The sequence below is a fragment of the Aquila chrysaetos genome, chromosome 5 (genome assembly GCF_900496995.4).
Source record: "Aquila chrysaetos chrysaetos chromosome 5, bAquChr1.4, whole genome shotgun sequence".
Taxonomy (NCBI): domain Eukaryota; kingdom Metazoa; phylum Chordata; class Aves; order Accipitriformes; family Accipitridae; genus Aquila; species Aquila chrysaetos.
The window spans coordinates 49,074,849-49,099,159 of NC_044008.1; the positions used below are offsets into that span (position 1 = coordinate 49,074,849).

General features: G+C 36.1%; 1 protein-coding gene across 1 annotated transcript in view; it reads left to right on the plus strand.

The window, feature by feature from the left end:
• Positions 1–24,311, plus strand: part of SEMA6D (semaphorin 6D) — a 231,900-nt gene that overhangs the window by 80,471 nt on the left and 127,118 nt on the right. Inside the window, exon 2 of the mRNA XM_030014926.2 lies at positions 13,286–13,366. The gene's annotated coding sequence lies outside the window, so the exon portion shown is untranslated. The remainder of the gene's footprint in view (positions 1–13,285; positions 13,367–24,311) is intronic.

Here is a 24,311-nt window from a genome sequence, read left to right on the forward strand (position 1 = left end):
AAGAGACATGGTGTTAGCAGTTAGTAGATGCTAGCATACCTTTTATTTCAGTAATGCTAGCCTTTTCCTGTTCCCCTATTTAAAATGCTGGAATTAGATTACTAATGTCCCTCAAAGGATACTTAAACTAATCAGGAAATATCTGAAAGAGCTTATCTCCTCCCAAAAGGACCTGATAGGGTTGTCCCATCTGCCATGTATTATTTGCAGTAGCAAAAAAGCTTCAAGGACTACTTAACGAGAAAGGATAATGGAATCATATATATTAATGGTCAAAGCCTGAGTAAGAGCTGATGCCCCCTAAAACAAGTTCTGAATATGTCCTTTGGGAAACATTTCCTGCACAGATGTTTTTTTAAAATGTATGAGGAAAGTGTACCAGGCAATACCACTTCCAACATTAAGGGGCTCACATGCGCTTGTCAGGTAGTGAAAGCCAAATCCTGAGACCTATAGCATCCACAGCCTACAGCTTGTACCAGTTTCATTAAAGGTAGAAGGTTTCATTCCACCTAGATAACCAGATCTGATCGCCTTGTATATCATAAATCACTGCATTCCACTTAGTTACAGCAATATGAGTTTTAATAGGTATCTTTAACTGAAACAAATTGCTAAACCATACCCAATCCAATTTGCTAGTGAATGCACCACTCCTCCTTACAGTTTCTGATGGTTAACTTAAGAAAAAGGGAGCTGTATTCTTAACTTTAATTTGCCTTGTTTCAGCTTCTAGCAATTAGTTCTTGTTATCCCTTTCTTCATGGTATTAAAGAACCTCTTTGTAACAAGTATTCTCTCAGTTATGGTCACTTCTCAATCTTTTTTTGTATAAACTTAACAGATAGAGCTCTTGGAATACTGGAGGCCTAAGACCTTCTCTCCAGTCCTCAAAACATTTCTCTGGTTCTCTTTTGCACTTCTTGATGAGTTAGGGTTTCTTAACACTGGATTCCTCTTCTTTAAGAGGAAAAATATCTAGTTCTTTAAATACAATTTTTTTTGAAAGCAGTCATCTCAGACTCCCACAGTATAGACTTACCAGAACTGATTATCATTTGTGTTGACTAAACATAAATAATTTTCACCAGAAAATAGGGTATCTAAACCAAGAATACTCATTCTGGAGTAGTGGATGTTTCATGACGTTTGTTCAGTTCTGTTCTGTTAAAAACATTTTTAGACAGCAAAAAAACATCAAGATTGCAAAATTAAGCGCTCAAAAGGTAACAGATCCTGAAACAAAGATTGCCTTATCCTACTCCTTTTCCTCTCCTCACCTCATGCACACTTAAACCCTGCTGCTTCTCTGGGCACTAGCAGTCAGCACTACCCTAGCTGTAGATCTGGCACCCCGTTTTACACAGGCCCCTTCCAGAATCTCCCCAAGACATGCCCAGTGTATATATCTTCAGATTATTTCGTTTCCAGAAACTAATATATCTCCAATGATCTTATACAAATAAGATCTTTCAAAGGTTTTTCATGTAGCCAAACTTCCATTTTCTTAGGAACAACAAAAGGTACATCCTTAAGCATAATTTAATTTGGGTGTTCCCACGCCAAAGCTCTTAATTCAATAATTGTTTGAAAATGTATTTATACTGTGACATATTGAAGCAAAGTATTTTCAAAAAAATTTAGCTCTGGGCATGAGCCCAGCATAGAAAATGTCTCTTGCTTTCCCAAATACAAGGAGTAATGAGTTGAAAGACCTGGATCACTTGGGCCTCCAAAACTAAGAATCAGCTGCATATTTGCAGATACAGAGCCATAGGCAACAAGAGAATTTTAACACCTGTGAAACTTAGCATTTTCTAAGTGAACTGACAGCAAATGAGGTTTTTCAGACTTGTGTCTTGGGTATAGACACCAAAGTCCTTTACAGATTTTGTCATAAGTGTCCTGAAAAAAACTCAGAAATTCACAGAATCAGCCTTGTAATGAAATTCTAGCTGATAAAGTACAGATGATTCAAGGTTTTTAGAAACCACTTGGCTTCCTACAGTTCCTTAGTCATTCATTGTGATTTCATAGGACAGAAAAAGAATATTCTTCAAAAGGGAAACCGTTGATGGAGTCCCAGATGAAATACATAATTAGAACACCCATAACATATACAGTCTGCTGCTCTTTCACCGTTTGTCTACTTCCAAATTGCAATTGGTTAGTAAAGTTATTTTCATTTTTTTAATGTGTTTTCTACATTGTGGCAGTCAATTTGTTCTTTCTCCTTTCTTTCAGATAGGTTTTAGTACACTTTAACTGTGAGAGTAGTAGGAGTTACCACAGAACATTTTAAGGAATGATATCGACCAATTAGTCCTGATAATTGTCTTGATAAATAACAACTGGAGTCACAGAACAGTGACCAGGTTTGTAGTCCAGTATCAAAAACCGTGAAAAAATTCCAAGCTTTAGACAGGGATGTATTTTTTTATTAATTCTATTAATAACTTATTCAGTAATTTCCATTACAAATAGGATTTTTAAATAAAGAATTCCAAAATTATTAAGAAGTAATGTCTGAAAATTGATGAGTGAAATTACATATTTTATTAGAGGTTTCAGAAAGTACACTTTTCATTTACTTGTTTAAAACATATATAACCAATCAAAAGGCTTTATTTGTCCCCTTACTGAATATAACAAATGAGCATCCCCTTACAGAGGAAGTCAAGGAAAAGCAATTCTTGGCATCAGAAGTTGGGAAGCAATGGAACTGTGCAGAATGCTTCCATTCTACAAAGCCCTCCTTGTGTACAGGTATTAGACTGCCCCTGTGCAGAAGGTCCTGTGATGATATAGTTGTGAGGTATGTCTAAAACCATGCTGCTGCTCTCCCTTTGTAATTTGCTTTAGCTGCCAAGATTTTCTTTTGCACTTTGTCCTCTAGCCCTTCAATGATGGGCTAGGTGAAATATGACAAACCTCTTTTTTTTTTTTTTTTTTCCCCCAAGTTTTGTTTCCTAGGCCAGCGTGTTACACTTTAACTGCCTTGCAAAGGTCACATACTTCTGTTTCTTTGTGTAGCAAATAAGTAAATAGCTTTCAGCATTCTTGAAGCCACAGCAATGTACAAACTTGTTGGAAACCAGTGAACTAAAAATTATATCTAACTGCGCTGTTGTGAATAAAGATTTAAAGGACTGAAAATATTATTAATTATTTCAGTGTAATGTCTTCATACTGAGATGATTAGGATAACAGGTTGACCAGGTATATTTAAGTTTTGCTCCCTTATTTTTAGTATGAGCTTCTCCTGAAGAAGTTTGAATTACGAAGAACAGAATGAAGCAAAGATGTAGTTTGCATACTGAATTTACCTAGCAGGTAGTTCAAATGTTTTCAGGAGAAAATTTGAATATGTATGGAGGTAAGTCAAGGTGAAGGCTTTTGCTTAGAGCAAACCACAAGTGTCAGTAGAGTTTTAGAAAATCTATATATATTTTACCCTCCATTTTCTTCTTCAGTTCCATCATCTTCTGTACAATTGCTGCTAAACTGTGTTTTATTTCATTGAGAAAGGTAGCTTGGGATTCTAGCCTGAGTTTCCCAGCCTGATTGCAAATACATATAGAGGAAGTCTAACAAAAATGAGTTTCAAGGTTCTCAGTTCTGGTCAGGTCCTGGTAGTTTATCCTGATGATTACCCTGTGATTGCCTGGTGTCATTTGAGAGGTCTGACCCATCTGCTACAATCGTGCTACACCAGTGCAGCTTATGTGGTAGCCTTGAACTTAGCGTAAGTGTGATGAGGCAGGATATGAGTGTGCATATACAGGTAATTTGGCTGGTGTTGCAGCCTGAGATTTTCTGCACACCCCTCTGCTTCTCTGGTTGGGGCAGAAAGAGGAGAATCAATGAATTCTATTGGTAGTGCTTTCTGTGTCCTTAACCAAACTGCAGTGCCTTCATCCACGTGCAAAAACTGTGAGAAGCCAAGGTATCCTGTGGGGAGGAAACTGTTGTGAGATATCCCAGACTCCTCCAATGGTTTACTTTCATAAAGGGACTACTCAAGACACTTGATTCTTACTCGGATCCTGTTGTGATTGTATTTGTTGATGATGTCTATATATCTTCATATTTGCATGTGGAGAAAAAGAACCTTAAAACCATACACGTAAAGATACAATATAGCTGCCGTTAAAGCTTTCTTATTGGGGGAAATATCCACTGCTAGCTGATCGTGGCATTTGTCTGTTTTCCTCCTGCCTCTCCAGCATCTATCTGTTGCTTTTTTTTGGCTGTTCTTCATAAGCCTAATTTAAGAGATGATGCCTTTAATGGTGCTCAGAAGGCACCTGTCACATGTGGGACACTACTAAGTGTAACACATAATGATGATAATCAGCCCCAGAACTTGAAATGATGTGATAGTAAATGTGAAGCCTGTAGATTCCCATTTCCTCTGAAACCTGTCAGTTATCTTTAATCTTTAAGTAGAAGAGCTGAACTGTAAGAAGAGCTTCATGTGAAAGATACAGAACGGAAATGAATGCCTGGCTATTAGAATGAATAGGTGTCTAATATCCAAATTATTTCAAGGATATGAAAAAAATCTGAAAAAAACCCTGTTTACAAGTCCATTTTAGCAAGACTCTCTTATTTAGACTCATGGTACTTTATCAGTGCCATATATACTAAAACACACGCAAATGTGACCCATATTATGATTTTGCTGGTAATTATTTTCAGTTACTTTTTAATTACACATAGCCCTTTACTTAAGCAATTTTTAAAAATAGAGATTTTTTTTTTTTTTTAAAAAACTGGAAAGGTATCAAAAGGAATAAATATATTGTTCTGCAAATTCAGCCTTTAACATAATGTGCAAACCATTGGATTAAAAGCAGTAAGTATCACAGGTCAACTGCGCTCACTAATCACTGCCTCAACAAAAGAGATTGACTTTGTTGCTAGCTGGCTGCAGTAAGAATAGTAAATCACTTCATAGACTTTATATTTATTCAGTTCACAGCTTGATCACTGCTGTTTCACCTTTCCTCTGAAAAACAATAATGCTCTTCCCTTTGTCCAGGAAATAGAAATTGCTCATGGAATCTCCTAACTATTTGTTTTAAGTGAATGAGCAATACAGCTTATGCCCACTGGTTTCTGAAATGAAGCGCTGTCATAGCATGGTGGTTGCAATGAATATTTATATTGAAAACTGGGGGGGATTTTTGGTTGGTTGTTTTTGGTTTGGTTTTTTGGGGGTTTTTTTGGTTTTTTTTTTTTTTTTAGACAGCCTCTGACAGATGATTGTGCTTCGTTATGTGTTACAGTTTCTGTACTTTGTTATCTGTGAAGACTGCCATAATATAACTTTGCAGGTAGAACTGTAGGCAGGCATCATGTGAAAGATGAGCCTCCTGGGATACTGATTGCATTACCATGCTAAACAAAATTGCTGTAACAAAAATGTTTAGCCAAATCTCTGTAGGAAAGGGTAACATTCATTCAAATGCATTTTCAAAGGGAATCTTCTGAAATGGAGGAAGTACCTAAATATGCCTTTGAAATAACTAAGTATGGAGACAGAAGATGAAAAATAAGTGTTTGTTGACATCCTGCTTCACTTTCAAGCTGTAGAGTTTTAATTTTATTAAGAATGAAAGTGATGCCCTAAATATTTATTGACACCAGTATGTCTCTGTGACAAAAAGAAAAGTCTTTCTTTCTAGAGCCAGGTTTGGAAAGATAGACTTGGAGGAAAAATTGGGCCTACAGCAAAGAACTGTCATGCTGGGGCTGTGGGACATACAGTTTCTGTGGGAGCGATATAGAGATGCAGGCATATTCTTGTTGGAGCAAATACCCTTCTCCGTTGACTTCGTTAATTCAGGCTCATGTCTTAAAAAAGGAAAAGGCTGCTTCAAATGTGAGCTACAGACAGGTAGGTCTGTAACACCGAGTTTTGTGACTGCTAGTGCATCCTTTTGTAGCCAATCACTAGATAAAAATAAGTTTAAAAGCTTTGCTTTGATTGTGGATGTTTCTTCTCTAGCTCTTAACCTAATAACTTCTGAGTTATAATTTGAATGTGATTATTATCATCTAGTTATGTGATCTGACTCTTGTAAAGAGGAAGAAATGGCTTTAATTCAGAAGTATTCCAGCTCACAAAATGTGTTTTGAAAGGTGCTGAATCCTTGCCTGCATAAATATTTCAGACCCTGTTAACAAAGTAACATACTGCTATTAAACAATGAAATCAAAGGTTTGTGATAGTACTTTGTAAATCAGTGGCAAGAAAAATGAAAGTACAACAAACACACTGTTAATTTAAGCCAGAGTTTCCAAAACTATGTCACACATACAGTTGCATTTAAATGTGTATGTTCTAGACATGTAATTAAGTTGGTTGTGGTACAGCTAATGAAATACAAGCACTGGTTTTCACATACGTCATCCTGAGCATTCGAACTTTAATATATTACTGTGCTTAAGGCAGGGTCTTGAAATACAGGGGGGGAGTTGTTATAGTCTGTTAGTCTCAAACATAGGAAGGCATAATATTGCTGTAAAATGCTATTTCAATACAGAAGTGATAAAAGAACAGCTGTTAAATTAGCTATTATTTTAAATGATAAATTATAGCAAATCACTCTTCTAAAATAAGCAAGTAATAGCCATTCATAAAGTGTCATTACTATTGGGTTTTTCATGCTTTTTGTAATCACCATACTCTTTGTGATTTGCTCTCTAAACTCTTTTTTTGAGCATATAGAGGCCCACCCCTTCAAAGTTAGGGTTGCTGATTTTGATGTCACAAAACACCATTTCAGGAGCTGTCCTTTGGAAAGAGGTTTCTCTGCCTTGATATTTTAGTGTACTTCCAGGATCCTGACTGATTGGCCTATGAGTTGCATTAAATTCATGTATTTGGTAGTTGGAATGTCTGAAGTTTGCATCCTTTTGGAATAGAGGCTAGGTAGAGATGACAGCTAAACAAGCTGCATTATTTTGGAAAGGGCTAATTCTTGGAGAACTGAGGACAGTTTTGTTGTGGAAGAGACTACTAATACTTGAATGGAAAAGAATACAGCTTCAAATAGGTTCAGCTGTACCTGGCCTGAGGTATTAGCTGCTTCATGCTGACAGAGAGAGCATAGCAGAGAACTCTGGCATTTTACCACATACATCTGTAGTAAATGAACCAAATGCTGGAATCATTTTATATGGCAATGAATAAACATCTATTTATTTATATATCTCTTTATAGATATAGAGAGAGATAGATATGCTTATATTTAAATGGTTTTTAAGAATAATGTGGAACACAAGTGCATAGGATGTTTACAGGTGTGTTATAATGAATATTTAGACTGTGATTCCTACAGTTTCTCAGGGATCATTACTAACTCCAGCCTAATAAAAGCATGCCCAAGGAAAGAAAAGCATCCTTGGAGGACAGAGACAGACCTGCACATTCCTCTGTTCTGCAGTCCTAGGCTCCTCTCCTGCTGTAGCAGTGTGTAGGTGTGCTGAGGCAGAGAAGAGCTGCTGTGTGAAATCCTGTACCTCACTGATGTTGTGACTTTACAGTGGAGTCCAGATATTCTTGGTTAAAGTCTGCCTTTGAAAACCACCCCTTTTTCCCTAGCGGGGTGATAACCATAGCCAATAAAAAGCTTTGTCTAAAGGGAAATGAGGGACTTGCTACTCTCTGGGTGGGAAGAAAAAGTAATCTATAAAATGTTTCCATGGTAGTGGTTTTCTATCTCTCTTCCAGGCCTTCAGAATATTCCAGTTTAGTGATACCTGTTATCTGCTTCTACTTCTTCATTTCTTCAACTAATGTGCATTGAAAATGTTCGCTTATCCACCTGGGCTCAATGGAGCTTTATATACCATATGTGTTCCTGTTAAAGGCTGAACTTATTTTTATATTACTTCAGGTTTTCAATTAACCTTGCTTCCATGTATTTCACAGCATTAAAAGCAGTTTAGTGTTAAACAGAACTTGTGTCTCCTCACATCTTCCCTCTTTCCCCCATAAAACTTTAAATGCAGCTTTTCTATGCTGTATGAAACCTTATGATATCTGCGTTATATAACCAATTTGATACTGCATTTACATTATTTCTAGGAAATAACACCAGTGGTAATTTTCCAGTGTTTTACTCCACTGTTAGATGTACTAGCCGGTGTTGCTACACTGAGCTGCATTCCTTCAGTAAAGCATGGACATCAATTTTTATTCAAGGTGGATAGGTAGATGCAGCTTTTTAATGTGTGTGTATACATCTAAAGAAATAAAAAATACTATTATTTTGGAAAATTATGTTAAATTCAATGCATTTACATGGAAATAGGTGAAGAGTTGATTCATGAAGGAGAGCAAAAATAGTGAGAAATCCCATTCTAAAATGTTGTATTTATTGCTACTGGATTTCTTCTGTTGTGTCACACGTATATTTTACACAGACTAATCTAATGGATGTCTAAATTAATGAGTATTTTATGGTAATCCAGTCAGACAAGCTGACTACATTAAGATGTAAAATTAAGCATTGGGTTCATAGTGAATTTTAGGGCATTATCAGTTCAACCATTTGTTACTCTTTATCATCTCTAAATTTTTGAAAGTACTTATCAATGTTTGGTCAAGATTAACGTTTCTCTTGCTAAGGCCTTTGTCTTTGTTGTGCTTGATACCATCTGTGACATACTACTTAGTAAGCTGAAGTTATGGGTGCCATCACAGACCCTTGTGATTTGCAATATGAATTTCATCTTTAGGGAATCAACAATTCTGTCCTCTCAGCTAATTGTTCCCCTCTGAATGCACATTTAGATGTCACTTGAGAATATCTTTCTTAAAGGTTTTTAACTTAGAATTTTTACTTTTTTTCCTTATTCTTGCTCCTTTAGTCTCAAATCCTGACTCTGCCAAAACAGTGTAAATTTCATCTCAATCATTAATAAGAAAATATCTTCATCCAAAAACATCCATTCTCAGTGTCTTACAATAGTTTACTTTCACTAAGCTTTCTGGACCTAAGTGTTCATATTATCCCCAAGCTCTCCTTTGCTTCCCAGGACTATAAATTTATCTTATATAAATCATAACATTAGCTTTCTCAGGCGTTGTATCAGCCATTTGTCTGCCAATGCTTTGAGGGGCTTGCTGCTGCCTCTGCTCAAAAATATATATGCTGAAATCCTTCTGCATTACCAGAAATGTGATAGGATTGCTAGCATGCATCTTTCTATCCCTAGAATGGACTCTTGACCATGAAGAAAATGGAAATTTGAACCCAAATTATCAAATGTTCATGTCCTCACACTGAAATGTGTCCCATGAATATGAAATATTTCACACATTTTTCCTCAAAGTACAAATCATAGGATTTTTCTGAGATAAAAAGCATAGTGGGACAAATATGCCATATCTTTTAGCCAGTTCAAGTGTCGTGTCTGAATGAAAACAAGATATTCAGAGACCTTCTATGGATCTGCAATCATTTTTTAAGTGCTGCAGCTCCATGGTAAATTAAGCTCATCCACATGTCAAGTTCTATTCATCTGTGACAGACACCTTGAGAGTTTTAAATAAAGACCCACTTATGACTTGGTCTAGCAAGGGTGGAAAATGCTCAGCGACTTCTTTGTTGTCTCTCCTCCCTTGGTCTCCTTGCACAAAAGCAAGCAATGTTCCTGAATTGATTGAGTTCAGCATCTGCCTTCTCTCTGAATCTCTCAAAGCCATCAAGACCACCATTCTTATAGATACTTTCTTTGCTTGTTGCTTTGTGCAATAAGGCATTTCCAGCAGAAATCCTGTGACCAAGCTGGCCTCCTCCATGGTGCAGTCATTCTTTTTTTCACTTCTCAATTCCATCGGATGCCTAGCTACTATAATTGAAATCTTCACCCACGGTCCTAATCTCCTCTTCACCACCTTTGACTCATTCCTCAAAGCCTCTTCTCCCACCACAATTTCTTTCTCTGAGAAGGATCTTGACAATTTTTTCCCAGTGAAAACTGACAAATATATGATTTTCATCTTCATAACTCCTCCTTTCACTCATTCCTCTGTTCCTGAAACAGTCCTCTAGCCTGTCACAAGTTATAAAGTTTTCCAGCTGCTATCATCCTCTGCTCATCCACTTTATGCAGTGGCCCCATCTTTTCCCTTTTTTCCTTCAGTCTGTCACTCTCTTCTTCCTCTTCTCTCGCACAATTCAAGCTTGCCTTAGTCTTTCACTTCTTCAGAATGTCCCAGTGCTTACCCCACCTGCCCATATAATAAGCTCTCATCCCTGAATGCATGGAGCACACTACAGTCACTGCCATCTAATTCCCACTCTTTGTAGTCAACAGGTGCTGCTCAAACCAGTCTGTAATAACTTTCTCCAGTCCAGTCAGAGAATCGGTACTCCACCTTTGACCATGTGAACCTATCGGATGTTTCAATATATATTTAACTTTGATAATCTTACTGTAATCCTTTCTTCTTTTGGCTTCCGTGACACTATCCCTTCCTGTGTGTGCTCTTTGGTGAGTCTGCCTTATCAGGTCTCCAGTTGCAGTTCACAGGAAAGTCAGCTTTTTACTTCCTTCTCAGTTTATCCATGAGGTATCTCACATGAAAGCACAAATTCAGCTACCATGTTACTGAGGCGGATTAGGAGCTACGTGGACCTCTGTACTTCAAGCCTGCCTCTTCCTACCCAAACTAAAATCTAAGTCTGTTTCTGTGTAAATATTGAAGTGGTATCTCAAACAAACATTGCTAAAACATTGGTCCTTGCTCTTTCTGCAGAAGCCCTGCCAGTTACTCTTTCTCATGATGTCTATTAACAACCTATCACCTCATCTGTCACCCAAATTCATTACCTGAGCTTTGTCTTCAACTGGGATTTCTCTTAGCCACCACAAATCCAGCTGGCATGTAGTCTGACATGTGGCCTGGCCATCCTTATAGGCTCTTAAATTTCTTGCACTGTAAATTTTTCTCAAATCTCAACAAACATAATCTTACCCAACTCAAATAATGCTGTTAGAAACCTTGTTTTCCTAGTTTCTCTCTTTTTTTGGTCATATTGCTTTCTGACAATAACACTCAGGTGATATGCTACTCTCCCTTTTCTCTTTTAGGCAGATTATTTGTCCTTTCTCTACTCTGTGTCATCTCTCAGTCAGTATGAAAACAGCAGCTTCAACCTCAGTTTGAGTCATGATGTCCTTTTCCTCCTCAACTCTTGTTTTCAAGCCAGGACCTTCACGCTTTCTCCTGTCAAAACTCTTCAGACACTTCTGCAAAACTGGTTCTTCAAACCTCTCCTCAAAATGTGCCTTTGCCAGGCTGCCTGCAAAAAATACTGCTTGTCATAATGGCTATTATCTTCTTTTTTTCTCTTACTTCATACTGACCTATTGCCTTTTGTCCTCAATCCACTGTATAAATTCTTAGAAGTTTTTTCCACTGTGCATTTAGCTAGGGCTAATACTGTGAAGTCCTGGTCCATGAGTAGAACTCGGAGGTGCTGTGGTAGAGTAAACAGTACTGAAGGGAACAGTAAAGGCCAGGAGGAATTGAAGTCATGGCTATATCCCTGCAGAATGGGCCTGGCACGCTATTCTAACAGTTAATATTTTTGGCAAAAACACAGATATGGAAACTATGTCCATGGCCAGATGTGCACACAGAGCTGCCAAAAAAGAGTAGTATACACTGTAAGCTATGCTTTTTTCCCAAATAACGTACACAGAGATGCTAGTCCTTACCTTGGAAAAAGTGAAACACTGAATAAATTCTGGGATCTGCAGCTATGGTTTTGGGGTGATTTAAAATATTGTGAGCTGATGCTTAACCAGCTAAGTCATTCCCTCCAGCACCCTTTTGTTGTAATCTTCCTCCAAAGATATTAAAAAAACAGAAACCTTGGCCAGGTTGTAGTTGATCTAATTTATAAAACATTTTCTGAATATTAAAAGCTAGGGCAATGCACTAGTAGTTTTTAAATTGTGTTAAATATACTGTAAACTCCCAGAAAGAACCTTTCATTGAAGATTATTGTATGAAGATTTGAAGATTAAAGTGTCTAGATTAAAGATTAATGTGAAGTTCACTGGGAAATTGTTTGATGTATAAGGAGCTATATAGTATATTAATTGTGCACTTTTCAAAACTGCCTGAGGGAATTAGACACCCAGTTTTCTTACATGTCTTTGAAAATCTCACTCTAAGGTATTTGTTGTTATGTAGTGAAAATGGTAATATTTTCATTGGAAGCTTGAGTAAAAGAGGAAAGGAGATATGTGGAGACCCTCTGTATTCATCTAGGGCTTGATGTTAGCTCTTTTCAGTTTTTTCCTGTTTTGAATTTGCTCTGTTATTCTATAGAGGCAACTTGGATTTGAGTGCAATGAGTTCATAAAACTGGTCTGACGCAAGAACACTGCTCCACCTGCCTATGTGTTTCTTGTCATCAGTTCCATTTTTTCTTTGCTTTCACTTCAAGATAGTTTTCATGTTCTCCTAAACAGAAGTAATTTGAATAATTTTTATAATAACCATGTAAACCTTAATGAAACAAATGTATACATGTACATATTTGTATTTACAGTATAATATGCATTAATTAAAAGTAACTAGCAAAAATAATTATATGTTATACATGTATTTTGTAAAATAATCCTTTTGCTAGAGTTTTTCTCAGTCATGTTTTTTTGTACAGAAATTTCAATACTTTAATGAAAGAAACGTTCCACATATGGTAGAAATTACAAGTTTGCTTGTCCCTGAAGTGCTGCAATACAAATAAGCTGTTAAATGCCAACTCTGAATGTTATTTTTCAGATGTTAAGAGAGATAATCCTGCACTAAAACTATTAGGAGGCAAATTTATTTGAACTTCAAAACCTCTTTGATCTGAAATGAAAATGAACTGTGTATGAGTGTATGCTTCATTAATTCAGGGTTGGACAATTGTGTGCATTTTTGTTTGTTTTTTCCATGAGGCGTCTTTCTAATGCAGTTTATTAAAACTAATAATGCAGCACACTGTTATTTTTCCTGGTAAAATCTGTTGCATTGCTTTCATAAAAGGACAGTTTCTCTATAGACTGTACCCTGTGGGAATCAATATTCAGGTTCACAGTCACTCAAAAAGTCAACGTGCTGGTGTGTTGCATTCAGATCTATTTTAGTGGTCTTATCATTAAACCTGCAGTAGGCATTTATAAAGTAAGGCTTCCATGGGTACTGGGAAAGTGTGATTAAAAATAATCATCTGTCTGATGAATATTTTCCTCTGACTTTTGGCAGGATCACTCATCTGAATTCGTGCCAGACTCTACAGGAACGCGGATGCCAGCAATTTAAGGATCTTCACATTCGGTCTCAGTGGTAAGGTCTAAAGATGCCATAGTAAACCACATTAGAATATTACTGTTTACTGTTATGTTATACTGAAACTGAATCTGTGTGAAAGATGAAGTACTTCCCCTTGACCAATGCAAGGATAGAGAGATATAAGAACATATATTGACCTGCAAGAGATTTTGCTCAGGACAGAAGTTCTGAGCAATTTTCATCAAACTAAAATCGGAAAGGCTGTTTTTATTGTCCTCTCTACTAATGTAACTGCTCTCAGAAGGTTTGACATTTCACATTTTGAAGAGTGTAACCATTTACAGAAGGATGGTGGGCAGGCTCCAAAGAGAAAGTAAAATGCACAAAAAGAAAATTCAGTAATTTCCTCTTGCTGAAAACTTGAGTAGTAAGTTTTAAAATTACAAATTATTTTCCCCTCTAATGCTACCTTTGTTGTAACTAGTCTGATTGCTCAAACGTTGAGTCAGATTCTCAAATACTGCTGTGGAGACATTGTGAAGGGATGTAATCTGTCTGCATCTTGAAGCTCAGAATTTCAGCTGCAGAGATAAATTCTCTGCTTTGGTAAAAGTGAAGAGGAAGAGGGAACAGCTGAGTCCCACCATACTTTTGCATCAATTTGGAATACATTTTCTAGAAAACTGTAGTTGGGTAGTGTGGAGTAGCACTTTAACAGGAAATCACGTTGGTGTGTAAGTGTTCAGCTTTTGGGGGAAGAAAGATCTAATTTTTAGATTATAATATTGCCTGTGATGATATTTTGGTTAAAATTATTCTCACCATTATGCCACATGCCACATTAAGTATTTGGGGACCTGGGGAAGTAGGAGGCCAGGGGAGGCATACTGCTGCGTGCTATACTACTCCATTTAGCATTGACTAATAGCCGCTGTTAGAGGCAGGATATAGACAGCCCTTTGATCTCACCCTGTCCAGTCATGCTCATGTTGGTTTTAGGTCACTGTGATACAGATGTCAAGTACCACCACTTCCAAGTCCTGATGATTCCAGGCTATTGAAATATAAATTTTTTTGAATTAGATTACACCACAAAACCTAGAACTCTTCTGACATGGAAACAAAACCTGTATTCAGCATTCCTCTAGCAATTTATTGTCATTAACCAAGTACTTCAATAAAATCTCTGCTTCAGTTTAAAGATGTATTCAATAACAATAGCATTCCTGTCCAATCCTGCTCTTTTCACACAAAAATGAGCATAATAATGTGTTATCATAAATCCTTAAGACAGATTACATTTCATTATTACTGGGTAATTTTTCTAATGTTGGAGTGTCTTCCTAATAAAACACAGTATCTCCCTCAGAGCATACTGTACTAATAATGCCCTTTATTAGAAATAAAGGAATACAGCATTCATATCATGTTACTTGAGTACATAACCAAGGTGCAGAACAACAAATTATCAAGGCAGTTTTGTAAGGAAATAATATGATCTTAATAAAACTATTCTAAACTTTTCAGATTATTGTTTGACACTACTAAATTCTGTATGCACTGTAAGTTGGAGAGCTGAAAGTCAATGCTGTTCTGACAGTCAGAATTCATGGAAACTAGAAGTGACTGGTACTGAACTATAGATCTTTTTCCCCTGGAAACAGAAGACATTAATGACCTAGTAAAGGAAAGCAAGAGACCCTCATTTGTTGTGTCTTAACTAAGTCAAATAAAAATCCATTGCAAGTCATCCATGGCCCAGCCATGTGACAAAACTCCCATTCACTTCAGCAGGAGCAATTCAGGTAACGATCATTTAAGCACTGATATAACTGGTTTTAGCTAAAGTTCTTTAGGATCTAGGGGAAAAATTTGACCAACTATAAACACATACAGGGAAAGAGAGAGAAAGTTCCATTTTCATGTTATCAGTAAATGTGTAGCGTATGCCTCAGAAGGATTAATGACCTTCAGGGCATACAGTTGACCAGTTCACTTGTTCCACTGTTACAGAGACAAAAAATAGTTCAATATTCTGTACAATTAAAGGAAAAGTGTGTGTATATGCACATGTGTGTCAAAATGAGGAAAAAAGAGTGTTCCTTCTTACTGCACTTCTTTATTTGACCATCCCTTCACACTTCATTTCAGCCTTTATATGTTTTTTGTGTTCATACTTTATTATATTTTCTTGAGGCAAGAAAGGTTTTCAATGAGAAGTTGATGAATGTCCATATTAAATTGGATCCCCTTTTTTAATTAAGTTCATCTAAATTTAATTTTGCCATTTTACCTCAGTAAACTCATTTGACTCCAGATGTTGAATGTGCTTTTCCTATTCCTGCTCTCACATAATTGTACCTGTAAAAGATTTATGACTTAGAGAGGCATTTCTGAACACTTTTGACTGTTTTCAGCATATGTTTCATGGATGGCTAGTGACATGACCAATTGGCATCCAAAACAACACTGCTCTGCACCCAAGCTTTCTTTTAATAGGATGTTACTTTTATTAGCTTGAACTTTAAACAAATAATCAGTTTAAAAGAAACATTATCAAAGCATTTCAAATGATAGAGGGATATTGTGTTCTACAGAAATTTTAAAAGTGAAACAGAAGTCTTCAGAAGTTATAAGATGCCATAAGAAAAAATATAACTAAAAATTACTCTGATTAAAGCAAACCCCAAAGGATTTGTGGTTTTGGGGACCCCTTCCTTTCATTACAACTGTGGTGGTGAATTGTTTGGTGCTGTCAGCATGGTACTTGAACTTTGTAAATATGGGAAATACATACTCAAGTGCTTATTGGTCTTAAACATTTCAAAATGCTTTTACTAATTTTGCTAACATGAGCAATGACTTTGCAGATTAGCTATCACCACATACTTTTCATATCCTGTCATGACTTCTGCATCAGTGTGAATGGCTCTTATTTTAAGAATTACCCGGAATTTGCTCCTTAAAACTGGACTTATTGAATAACATTGTGTGTAACACATATAAGGCATTGTATCATGAAGGCTCTGGTTCTCATCAAAGAAACAGATACCCCAATTAAACTTTCAGATAATATTAAAAAGAGAATAGTCCAATTGTAAACAAAAAGATGGTTGTATTCTTTTTTTTCTTCAAAACAAAATCACTTTCCTTTAGATTTTTTGCTGATCTAAGCACTTTTTATATATTAATTTGAAATATTTATCCATGCAGTAACCGAATCCAGTTTTGAACATTTGTGTCAAGTCAAGGCTCATAGGATGCAAACTGCTCTAGATGTGATGGGCAATCTGTCACTCCAGGTTTGTTTGGAGGTTTCTTCATAACAAGTAGAATTACCAGTATGAAGTATCAGTAATGCTAACATGAATCAACTTCTCTGTTTTCTTCATTTCTGTTCCTACAAGCCTCCGTAATATAACTTGGCACTTACTAAGGAATTCAAAGAGGTGTTGTTATTCCTGTGGTCCATGTCTTAGGAAAGTGAAGGAGGAAGTGAACCCAGTAGGTCGTGTTTGCACAAGAGATGTCAGTGTCAAGGCAGGCTCTGGAGCAGTGTCTTAATGACTTTCTGTAGGCAGTGGAGGAAGTCAGTCAGGGGAGCTTCCTCAGCCAGAGCAATACCGTAAGCCCTGGAAATTTGGCTCTTCTTTTGTGCTCAGATCATTACTTTGTAGTGAAAGATGATCTTCTAGTGAAAGTCTCACTTCTGTGAGAGTTAGTCTTGGGAATCTTTCTAGTAACACATTTTACTACCTTTATTGTAGTTGATCTCTGTTTCCTAAAAGGACTTTTCTCCATTCATCAATAGAGAGTGCAATTTTGCATCATTTTCATTTCCCTCAGTATTCTTAGTGATGCTGGGTTAAAGTAATTGCAATACATAATGCAATGCAAGTATACACTTATGAAAGTTTTAGCAAAGAAACTCAACTAGTTCATTTAATTTCTAGCAAAAGAAAGAAACAAAACAATCCTCCATTGCGTGAAAAGCTTCTGAGCTTTAAAGGCTTCGTGTGGGAGTCTGGATAGGACCCAAACAAGGAACCACTTCAAAATGACAAAATGGCACAGTTTATGTTATTGTTAAATTGTCAAGATTTGCTATTTATTTGCTGAGATGGTAACCATACAGGGCGTTTTCAAAGACACTAACTAGAGAAGGGTATGTTAAACCTCCAAAGTCTTAAGAATGCCTAATGACTGCCTGCCAATACATCTGAATCCTGCTGTGTAATGGGGGAATGCCTACCATGTAAATATAAAGGGGGTTATTTAGGAGACCCAGTGAGCTGTGAATTATTGCCTAGGTTGTCACAAAAAAAAAAAAAAAAAAAAAAAAAAGGAAAATGAGTTGTGAAGAGGAAAGAACGTGTACTGAGTTCTGAATAGCTTTGTGAGACTTTTTTTGAGATAGATGGGGAAACTTATATATGCTTTCTGCAAAAAGAGATATCTGTTTTGCCAGATTGCAGATGCACCAGGCACCTAGATTACTGTGAAAAACCCATTAAAGAAACAAAACTGGGTTATTTTTATGCCTGACAAATGCATGAATCAGAAGATAATAATATTTGTCCAATAACTGAATTTAAGATCTGTATTGATCCAGCTTCTGCTGAAGTCAGTGGGAACGTTTCCACTGGTTTTAATGGGACTTGGGCTGGACCCTTGGAGATTTAGAGTTAAGAGCTGGATTGACAGGAGAGATAGTAGGGAATACCTCCCAAGCCCCATTGTATTGTGCATCATTAGCACAAAGCAATTGAAATTATAAACTTGGAAATACTTTTTAAAAAAAGTGTCAGTGTGCTGAAGCTCATAATCTGAATCCTGAATGAACAGTATGCAGATCTGTACTGTGTACTTCTACAAGGTTACAAGTATGCAAACAAATCTTTAAAAATGGGAAAAATTTCACTAAATTATTAAGTTTATCTTTCTGTTCCCCTCAGGCACTTTATCATAGACTGAGGCAAAAAAACCCAGGGTAGTAGGATATAAACAGCATGTTGTTTCTATTATATTAAACTCATACAATATCCGTATTTTCTGTTCTGTTATATAGTAACAGGAACTTACTCTCATAATCTTATCTCTTTAAATGGAGTATGTGAGTTCATAAGTATGGTGACAGAAAAAGCATAGGAAATGAAAATAACTTATGTCAGCTGTGTTAATTTTTAACAGCTAGTTCCTTTAAGCAGATCAAGCTGGAAATATTGTCTTGTTTTTCAAAATTGTCTTTTCAAATTAAAGCTTTTTTTTTTTAAGTCCGGCTTTCAGCAGAATAAATAAGATTTTATACAAACAAAGACTGAATAAAAGGGGAAGACTGAGACCACGGGAAAGCATATTTTGTTGGCCTTATTTTTCAATTTAAAAAGTTTGAGATTTTATTGCTGAAAATGAACAGCTGAAATTAACAGGAAAAGTAAATGTTTTTTCATCTACATTTGGAGGTGGAGTAGAATTCTTCAGATCTCAGTAATTGTTGGTAAGAACTTTCTCTGCTGAGCTGAGTGCTTCTAAATTAAATGATTTGTTTTTCAATATGAATAAGATTTTCTTATCAGTCAGCTTACATGTAATCAACTTAAATGCAGTTTTAGAAAGAGATGAACCATGGCAATGTAATTCTCAAGATGAGAAATTAATACCTGATGAACGTCATTCTTCTAAGATAAAAAATAATGCATTACTTTAGCTTTTTTTTTTTTTTTTTTTTTGCCCTGGTGATTCTGTTAAGTGGCAGTTATGGGGTGGGTTCTTGTTACACAGAGAATATTCTCCATATAATGTATACACATACTTACTCTTCTTGTACCATAATTCCATTAGTAGCGAAATATCCTCAAATATCTTAAAGGTTTTACCAATAGAACTGTTTAAGAACACTGAAAATAAATTAAAGATGACAAATTAGGCTAGTCAAAAAGGAAGATGTGGTTTTGAACAAAAACAATGGTAGTCAAATGTGAAGTATGGACACATACTTCAAACCACTACCTTATTTTTGTTAGGTTTCATGTGACAAAAGTGAATGTGAAACAATAGCCTGAAAGTAAACTTTGGCCCCAAAGAGGAGGGAGATATTTATGCTAGTAAGACAAAGTGAGGTAGTACAGAGGATTTGGTGTTAAGCTGAGTTGAATTTCCTTAAAATAGACTGAGATGACAGCACAGAGTCAATGAGAGATCTTGGAAGGGACTGCAGGCAGTTGTTTGGGTGCCTTCCATGCAATGTGGGCTAGTCATTAACTGTAGTGTTAAGAGAAATAGAAAAAGTGGTGTTTGGGACAGAGTATAATATAAAAGCAGGTCAGCATGAAATCTTATATGACACTGTGGTGCTTCATCACTATATGTTACATGTGCAGGAGGGACCTTTTACCAAGGTCCGAGCTAATGGCCCACTGGATCTCCATGTTATGGAGTGACGGCACGTTACTATATCCCATAAAAACAGAATAATTCTTCATTCATGAAAATTATTAATACACAGTACAATAAATTCATTAACTAATTTCTTATTCTTTTTTTTTTCACAGTTAGAGTGCAAACAATAAGCAGTAATTTAAAAAAAAGAAAAAAAAAACCACAACCAAAACCAAACCACAAAACCCTACTGGTCCTCCAATTGTATCTGCTACATGCTAGTGCAGAATTACTAATGAGAACATATTTAGATATAAATAAATCTTTTATCCTCTTTATAACTCCACTGTGTTCCTACAGTGAAGTCATCACACAGAGCTGCTTATGGGTTGAAAGACTCAATAGCCTCTTTTATTTATAATAAATATTGTATACTAATGTTAACAATGTCATTGTGTGATGTCTCAATAGAGGATTATGACTTCATGTAATGTTAGCTTGATGTCTCTTCTCTCCTGTAATGGAGTCAATTTTCCTTACAAAGGAGATGAGAATCACTTATTCACAAACCTTGTAACAAATATTCTATGTACGTACTATGATAACCCAATATTAACGTGGTGCAATGAAGCTCAAAGCCAGGAAATACAGAGTTATAGTTCAGTGCTTAATCTTAATTTAATCCTGTTGAGTGCACTGAAATACACTTTAAAGTTAGAAATCCATATTTCCCCCAAAATAGTATTTGAAGTGTGGGTTACTGCATTTGGTGTAATTCCACATATAGGTATATGGAATATTCCTGCAATGTGCATGACTATAAATAACATAATGATAAAAATGATTTTGTGGCACATAGCTAGTGCAAAGAGAGGATAAAATATATTTATATTAATGAGCAAAGAGTAAAGCAATCTTCCATCATCTACCAGAGACAAACGGCATGTTGGGGAATAGGGACCCATCTCAAACAGCACTTATGCACATGCTTAACCTCAATTATGGCGTCAGCGGGACTTCAGTGCAATCTTAAACACCAGGGAGAAAAAGGAACTAATGCATTGGCGTTAGACTCATGTTTATATAATAATGCAAAATATTAAGTAAACTATAGCACAGTCATTTGTGATGCATGAATATAGATATCTTGTAATATTAACATAATACAATTGGATGCTTAGCTTTTGAACACCTTCAAAATTTATCTGAATGCTCATGAGAGAACTTCAGGCTAAGATGAAAAGCATAAATCCACCTAACAGCTAACAAATAATTCACATAACTGTCTGAAGACATGTTCAGAATACAGGATTTTATGATAACTAAAGGGCAGAATATTCCAGCTCTTATGAAAATACCAGTTCTTATTAGTACAACTTTGCAACTTAACATGAAAAATAAAATTAAACAAGAATTATTCTAAAACAAAACTCAAATAGAAACTGAATCCAAAAGGTGGAATAGGACACATCTGGTAGAAAACAGTTTCAGAACCAATGCTACCATCCCAGTTTTGCACATCTCTACAAAAAATAGATGTCACATTGTATAGGCCAGTGCAGGTACTGAAAATACATGGATACTTCTTACGGAGAAAAGAAGGTGTGATACTTGAGAAAGAATTATTTCTCACTTAAACTAAACCTTTGTCTATATTTTCATCAGAATATCACTTCTAACTGCAGTGCAATCCTGCCTGATCTGTCTGGAGATCTGCAACATGCTAATATTTTTATCTGTTACAAATATCTTATTCAAGAGCTATTATTTCATTTAGTAATTTTAGGAACTGTTAGCTAGATTGTCTTTTTTCTGACAGTATAAATTTGGAGGTATTCCACCCATGTCAGCAGTCAACTTCACATTTACACCAACGTATCTGTAGAGGATTAAGTGTTTGTCCTCTAGTCTATATTTTTGAAGTTTAACTCCATATTCATAACTGTATTTGGAGTTTCCTTTTATTTTCATTAGAGTATGTACTAACTAGGAATAATCTTAAACTACAAAATTATGTGGATTGTGTTGGAGTGAACAAAACAGAGGATGTCTGCATGACACCCTCTGGCTGAAAGAGATGATTGTTTCCTGTGTGCACAAAGGAAATTGGTTAGGAATCCCCTGATATTTTTGCCTGTAGTCACTGGGATGACATGAGCATAGGTTTGAAACGTGTGAAATGAGGGGAGCAATGAACAGATGTAGTTTCAGCTTGTTGACAAGGTGGATGTCAACAGGTATCATTTCAGGCGCAGTGCACAACACTTTTCGTGCTCAGGTGGTGTAGAAGTGTTTACCTGTGGAATTTGTTACCTCTGTGGTGATAGTTCAGCTAAAAAGATCTAGGCTTTGTCCAAATAACTCTAAAAAGACAGGCCTGAGTCTGTGCAGGTCTCACTGTAGGATTCATGGCATCTTAAAAATTTCCATTACCTCTGACATAATTTTGTGTTACTTTACTTCAGTGGGGACTGTTCACCTGCTTACAGTCAAGAATGTTGTAAATGTCTGCAGGTTCAGAGCATTTGACCATAGCTCTTTGGGACACTGCACTGTGCTCAGCGCAGGAGGGGTCAGGCATAACAGTGGCTTGAAGTTTTAGCATGATGTAAATAATCAAGAGAAATGTGAAACTCTAAACTTCAGCCAGCTTTTGAATGATCTTAAATGTATTTATAAAACTGGAAAACCACTATTTTGATGTCATTTTCGTAACATAAAAAATTCTAAATGGATTTTCCTTTGAACTTTACAAATATCTGCTGAAATCATGTAACAGTCCAGCACAAAAGCTGCAGGTTTTGAGAATTAAAAACGAGTGAAAACAGGGATTTTTGCTTTATGAGACCATATTTCCAGTTTATGGGACGTGTTTCTAACTGGACTTCCACCTATCATAACAAACAAGGGCCAAAACTTCTTCATCTGTGAGGTAATTCCCCATTTGTGCAGGTTCGCTCTGGTCATCTTGGTGGACGTGAAAGGAAGAGCCTTGATGAAAAGGCCTGGAGCTCTTGCCCACTGGGTCTTGGTTCTGCTGAGGGTCTGTCTAGGATTGCCCCTATCCCGCGCTGCCAGGCTGTGGTATGTGCAGTAGCCATTCTGCCTGGCAGCAGTGTTAGTGCTGGGCTCAGATTACAGCCTGACTGCACAGCCTCCCTGCAGTGAAAGGCGTGCATTAAAAGAGTCCTTTTATAACAGATAATTAACTTCATGTTTAATTATATGTCCAAAAATTGTCTGAAAATCAATGTTCCAAAAATTAAAAATTAAAAACTAATTCAAATTTTTTAGCTGCTGTCACCACACTCATTAGGAAAATCCTCCAAAAAATTGTCTCTCGAATAAATAAGCCTCCACTTAAATAAAGGGGCCATATTTAGATTGCAGTTCAACATGCAGGAGAATCTTGGCAAATGTTTTCAATTTGGTATGTTATAAGAATAATGTCAGTGGAAAGGCTACTTTTTAATTTTTTTATCTTAAAAAATGGAGAAGGAAGAAAGTTGGCTTTGATAAACAGAAAGGCAGTGCTTTAAATAGCTAGAGCAGTGATAAGGCAAAGAGCTTCTAAATAAATGAGGCGTGAAAATTTTTTTTTAAACTCTAAATTAAAGTTGTGTATTCACCAGAACAGCTTTAAATTTTGTGAAACAGGACAGCAATATATTTTACAGTTTCAAGCAAGGAAGCAGAGTCTTGCCATAATAGAATATGTACTACATTCCTGCGAAGAAGACAATATCTAAAATATCAAATTTTTAAATCAACTTTTTATCAAACAATATCTAACAATATCTAAAATGCTTTCACCTTGACCAAAGAAATTCTGTAAGATAGAAGTAATTTTGATTTTGCCACAATAAAAGAACATCAGAATTTGAGTTTGATAAAACTGTTCTGTTGGCTGCGAATTTTGCCTTTCAACTGTGTTTGATGTGATGTTTGATTCACTTTGCCAAAATATTTCATGGCAAGTATTGCTATTAAATCTTTTATGTTGCAGATATTTTTGTCAACAGACACACAAGGATTGGGTTTTAAGTGGAGTTAATCACTGAACTTGGAGAAGAGAAACACTGGGGGAGTACTTCACTTACACAAACAAACCACCATGCAAGCTTCAGCCATTTCTGTAATTATTACCCTGTTTTCAGAATAGTGTAGGTAAAACATAAAATCTGGCTCCCCTTCTGATCTCTATTCATGTTTAAGGCTTGTAGAACCTATTACAAGAAACGGATAATTAAAATAGAAAAAGCCATGTATTTGCTGCAGCTGCTGGTGTATCAAATCTTTTGAAGTCTACTTCAAGCAATTATATCTGAGCACTTCTTTTGGAAGCCTAAGAAATAACATAGAACTTTCTAAGATATCATTGTTTTCTGACTCTTTCAATTTTTTTGTAAATACTATATATCATTACAATGACAGATTAAATGTTAATCTGTTTTGCCTTCAAAAAACAGACCTTAAAAGGAAAAAGGATCCCCATAGAATAAAGTAGTGTCCTGCCTTTTTCCCCCCTGTACCCTCCAGCGTGTCCAAAACAGTCACATTTTTAAATAATATTTTTAATTGGTGTTTGTGGTTTCATTTTACTATTTGATTTACATTGTAA